This window comes from Gobius niger (genome assembly GCF_951799975.1).
Source record: "Gobius niger genome assembly, chromosome: 5".
Lineage (NCBI taxonomy): Eukaryota > Metazoa > Chordata > Actinopteri > Gobiiformes > Gobiidae > Gobius > Gobius niger.
Window position 1 is genome coordinate 1,669,791 of NC_136856.1, and position 5,523 is coordinate 1,675,313.

Below are 5,523 nucleotides of genomic sequence, written 5' to 3' on the forward strand. Positions count from 1 at the left end.
AGCACCTTCAGGGCGAAACAAGACCCCTCCGCTTCGCGTCGGGGTCCGGTTCGCCCTGTCGGTACTTATTTTCCCGATAATGACCAGCGTTCTATACATTATCCCTTACTTACAATATAGTCCCCCCTTTTATCCGCTTAGAAAATCCACATTGTTTATACTTTGTAGTGGAACACTTCACGCCGTCTGCGCTGTGTTTACGTGACTGAAGGCACGGGGGAAGATCAGACAGGTCCTAAAGAACTCGTCAAAGCTAAGGTAAGAACATATCTCAGTGTGGAAAAACGGTGGCCTGTTCCTTTAAACAGGGCAGTAAAATAAAAGAGAACAAACCAGTTAATCTCAGCATTATAGTAAAGCAGTCGTGTCTGTATTAAGATCACCGATGACGACCCACTGTCCCATCACTTTGAGCTCCTTCCATCAGGGCAGAGACACAGACTTCCTTGTGCAGGAATTCTTTTGTTCCCTTTGCCATCAAGGAGCTGAAAAGGTTGTAAGTATTAATGTCGTTCAGCCAGTCTGTCTTTTTCCTTTCCTTAATGACGTGAACCTGCTGCTGCTGTGTCTGCAGTGAACTGATCTTATAATGAACTGATTTTATTATGTACATCGCTGGGCAAATGTATTAGAATGTATGAGCAAGACAAAGGCACATTTCTGCCATCTTTGTGCATGGTAGACATTAAAGTCTCTTCTCTTCTATTCTATTCTATTCTAGTGAATGAAAATAGGTGACATTTTTTGGATGGAATTCGGTCTTTGCAGCTCAAAGTTTAATAAATCAGGCAGTAATTAAACATAAAAAATCCCTCTGACAAAATAAATATAAGCCTAGACTTTCAGTGATGAAATTCCAATTTTGCCTTCGTTCAAATCTCGACTAATCTAGGCTGGGAATTAGATTTTTAAAAACCCCTTTGGAGAAAACCTTCAACGTATTGTTAAGTCCAAGACTGTAGAGTTTGGCATCTGTAAAAGCTTCTAAATCAGAGGTGGGCAAGTTTTCTTAACGCAGGGCCAATTTTTTTCATTGTATAAAGACCGAGGGCCGAAGCCGCCAATTTTTCGGCCAAAGTAAAGCAAAACACTGGAAAAAAATGAGAAAAATGACTTAAAATTGCTTGAATTAAAGGTTCTTTATGTTGAATTTGAGTCTGTTTGGACTAATCTAACACAAAGATACAAATGCTGATGCCAATGGAACAAGCATAAAACCCACTTTGAAATCAGACGAATGAACTTCTACCTTTAAACAGATTTGTTTTTCACTTGAAATTATACAATATAATCTGGGTTAAGAGAATAATGACTTGTTCCATTGGTGATAAGATGATTTATCTGATCTAAGAACAGACCAAATCTACTCAGACTGTAGATCGGATCTCTTAATGTGAGTAGGTTTCTCTCATTTCTCCCATTTAACCCTAAAAATGTTGAAGTACTTTCTGATTTGTGTCATAATGTTTCTCTAAATCATCTTGGGGGCCAGAGGTTCTGTGCTGGAGGGCCGGATTTGGCCCCCGGGCCTGACGTTGCCGACCCCTGGCGGAGATGTCGTTACAAGAGTGCACAGAAAACCTCTTTTGAAAAAGCAAACAAAAAACAAAAAACAGGCAAAAAGAACCTTTGTAACGTCTGCACATGCGCCCTGTTAGTCCTTTAGCCAGAACAATGAAACGCATGTGTGGTTTAGCTGTGAGTCTTGCCTGGATACCTCCTCGTTTGTCCCTTCCTTGTTTCCCGCAGCTCCTCTTGTGATGCCTCCTCTGTGCTGTAGGGGGGCTCTTGGTGCCTCTCAGTGTCTCAGAAGAAGACAGTTTGTTTTTCTTCATCATGGACTCTCAAAGTTAAAAAAAATCCATCGATCTGACCCTTGACCCCCGTGTGAAGAAACCGCCGTGTCCTCGTGTGGAGCCTTTCCAAACGGAGTCCGACTGTTTTCTCTGTTTCTGGGTGAGCGTCCTCCTCTTTTCCCCGTCAGAATCTCCAAAACATGTACAACGGCTCCCTCTCCCTGACCAAACTCCGGCTCCGGTGCCTGACGTGTGTTTACTCTGAGTCTCCGGCTCGGCTTCACGTGACGAACCTCCTGTTCATGAACGACTCTCCGTACGGGACCTGACAGGAACTTCATCAATAACATCATTTACTCAGTGTGGAATGACTCTCTTCTTCTCTACATCGCCTCTACGCTCGGACTGTAATTACTTCACAAACTGAAAGCAATTCATTCATTTAGCCTGGGTGTTCTGCATCACAACTGAGCCAGTGAAAAACGCAGCACATAAAGAAACGTTCCAGCGATGTTGAAGTCAGTGATATTTCTACAATGGCTTTCAAAAAACATCAAACTGTGATCAAATAAAGCCACAAAAGAGCAACAAAAACGCGACTAACAAGTGACAAAAAGAAGCCATGAAAGGGCAGCAAAAAAGTGAGAAAAACGTAGCAAAAACTAGATGAAGGTTTGTGGGTCTTAGCTTTCAAATGAGGCGCTACTCTGGCCTAAAGGCTCTGAGCTCCAGTCGAGAAGCTTTGAGATTTTAGTAAAACTGATCTGGGGATAATGCACTCGTTAAGGCGGGTGCCGGTGTTCCCCAAGGCTCTGTCCTCAGTCCACTATTGTTTTCAAAGTATATGTTCCTACTTAGCACTGTCTTTTACACATACAACTCGTCGTTTCATTTTTATCGGATAATCTGCAGGTCGATCCTTGTTTTTGCTGCTGTCTTGACTCTTTCTTTCGAGAAACTTTTAGATTTGGGTAAAGTTAAACTGGAGGAAATGAGTGCGGTTAAGGCGGGGGTTAAAGGAACAGGCCATTCCATACTTAGGCCCTGTCCCGACACTGCGCCCTACGCTCCTCTACGAAGTGTGCACTTGTTTGAAGTGTGCAAGGGTTGGAGTGCAGGTCACAGTGCGGCTGACGTCATTTTCAGACCTAAACTTGAACAAGTTGAAGGTGATTTCGTCCGGCGCTGTGAAATAAATAGTAGTAAATGAGTTGACGTTAAAACCCGTTAAAATGAATGTGTATTGGATTAATATTAGTAATTTATTTGAGCTCGCTGTATAATTTTTGTTTTAAATGTAGAGTGTGTAACCAGCTGGTATATTTTTATACATCCTACGTTATGTTGAAGTTAAAAGTTGAAGTAGAATTTTATGTGAATGACAGCACAAAAAATGTAATGAAATTGTTGCATAATGTCCATAAATACCGGTGCGCAAATCGTAATACTCCATCAGATAATTTTATGCTTCTTTCCAAGTAACACAGCAAACCTTGAGTGTATTTACACACATACAGCATAAGAAAAGTTTAAATATTTCATTAAAAGTCAATTTTTTTCAGCACACGATCCGCGGATGCAGCCATTTTCCTGTCTCTTTGGTCTGTACCGCAAAGAATTATGGGCAATATGCTTCGCCAAAGTCAGGGGCGCAAAGGGGGCGGGGCCAAAGACCCCTGTGGAGGATTGGGACGCCCTACGCACTCGCGCCCATCACCGGGAACGCGCACAGGAGGAGCGCGAGGGTGGAAGTATTGGGACAGGGCCTGAGTCTGTTCCTACCTGAGCTTAGACGAGTTCATGTGTACCTGTCTGGTCTTCACGCGTGTCCTCAGTCACGTAAACACAGCGCAGACGGCGTTAGCATTTAGCCTCACCTCCTCTGTAGCTCCAAACCAGGTGAAGAGAGAAGCTACCGAGCTCTTCATCCGCTCAGTAAAGTGAAGATTACTGTGCGGATGCCAAACTCCTCCTGGTATTATTACGCCTTACAATATAGTCCCCCCTTTTATCCGCTTAGAAAATCCACATTGTTTAATTTTGTGTAATTATACTTTATCGTGGAACACTTCACGTAACCATATTTAAATAGTGAAACGTGGAAGAGCTTGGTAGCTTCTATCTTCAGCTGGTTTGGAGCTATAGAGGAGAGAGGGAGAGGCTAAATGCTAACGTCGTCTGTGTTTACGTGACTGAGGACACACATGAAGACCAGACAGGTACACATGAACTCGTCGAAGCTCAGGTAAGAACAGATCAGTATGGAAAAACACTGGCCTGTTCCTTTAAGCGATGACATTGTTTTTATTGCACTGATGGAAAGCTCTTTGGTCCAGCAGGTGCTGTTGTAAAGCTCTGCTCAAATAAAGATTGATCGAATAAGGACAGAGTTACATGAGAAGACTTTAACCTCTTACCAATAATCCGAGTGCATTGTCTCCAGTTTGGCTTTACCCAAATCTAAAAACTTCTGCAGAGCACCAGTGTAACGCCTCATCTTTTGTTGTTGCTTTGTTAACGTGTTTTTGTTGCTGCTTGTTGCTTGTTTTTTGTCACTTTTTTGTGGCTTTAATTGGTAACTTTTTTGTTGTGTTTCCATCACGTTTGTCACTTTTTTATTTTGTTATTGTAGCTTTCCCGGCATGTTTTTTATCACATTTTTGTTGAATTTTTTTCACATTTTTGTTGAATTTTTTTCACATTTTTGTTGAATTTTTGTCATTTTTTGTTGAGTTTTTGTCACATTTTTGTCACATTTTTGTCACATTTTTGTTGAATTTTTGTCACATTTTGTTGATTTTTTGTCACGTTTTTGTTGAATTTTTGTCACATTTTTGCTGAGTTTTTGTCATATTTTTCTCATTTTTTGTTGATTTTTTGTCATTTTTTTGGTACATTTTTGTCTTTTTTTAATTTTTGTCACATTTTGTTGAATTTTTGTCACGTTTTTGTTGTGTTTCCATCACGTTTGTCACTTTTTAATTTTGTTATTGTCGTTTTCCCGGCATGTTTTTGTCGCTTTTTTGTCCCATTTTTTGGGGTAAAGCTGTGGTATTAACTGTTCTTACCCCTGACTCGACTTTGCCAAACCTCTGTCAAAGTCCTGTTTTTTCTCTGCGTGTCCGGACGGGCTCAGATAAACAGAGGGGAGGGGGGGGGGACAGCGCTGCTCCCTCACATCTAATCACATTAACGAGACTCTGGACATGGCTTTAACGCAATTACACACGGCTCCCTCTGACCCGAGCCGGCAGCCTCCGAGAAAACCTCCGAGAAAACCTCCCAGAGAAAACCTCCCAGAGAAAACCTCCCAGAGAAAACCTCCCAGAAAACCTCCCAGAGAAAACCTCCCAGAGAAAACCTCCCAGAGAAAACCTCCCAGAGAAAACCCCCCAGAGCCTCCGAACAGCACGCAGACCCGCATCCCCCGGTCTGTTCTCTCTTCCGCTCGGATAAAAGCAGTAATTACCCCCATGCGCCGGTTTCCCCGACTCTGGCTGGGCCGCGGCGCTTCGTCTCAGTGTTGGGGCCCGCACGGTGAAAGACTTTCCAAAGCGCAGAGTGAGATTGATCGCAGGCTCGGCGGCTTAAATCGACTTTTCAATCTGCGGAGACGTCTCTGTTCACCTGCGGCCGGGACGGATCCAGTTACTAATTAAAATGTATTGTTGCCCTGCCCACTCGCCCCCCCCTTTGAACACGCCGTCGACTGGACCGGGCTGGTGGA

General features: G+C 43.0%; 1 long non-coding RNA gene across 1 annotated transcript in view; it reads left to right on the forward strand.

The window, feature by feature from the left end:
• The first annotated feature begins 3,586 nt into the window (after positions 1–3,586).
• Positions 3,587–5,523, forward strand: part of LOC306962939 — a 935,443-nt gene continuing 933,506 nt past the window's right edge. The window contains exon 1 of the long non-coding RNA XR_013792876.1: positions 3,587–3,655. This is a non-coding gene — a long non-coding RNA (uncharacterized lncRNA). The remainder of the gene's footprint in view (positions 3,656–5,523) is intronic.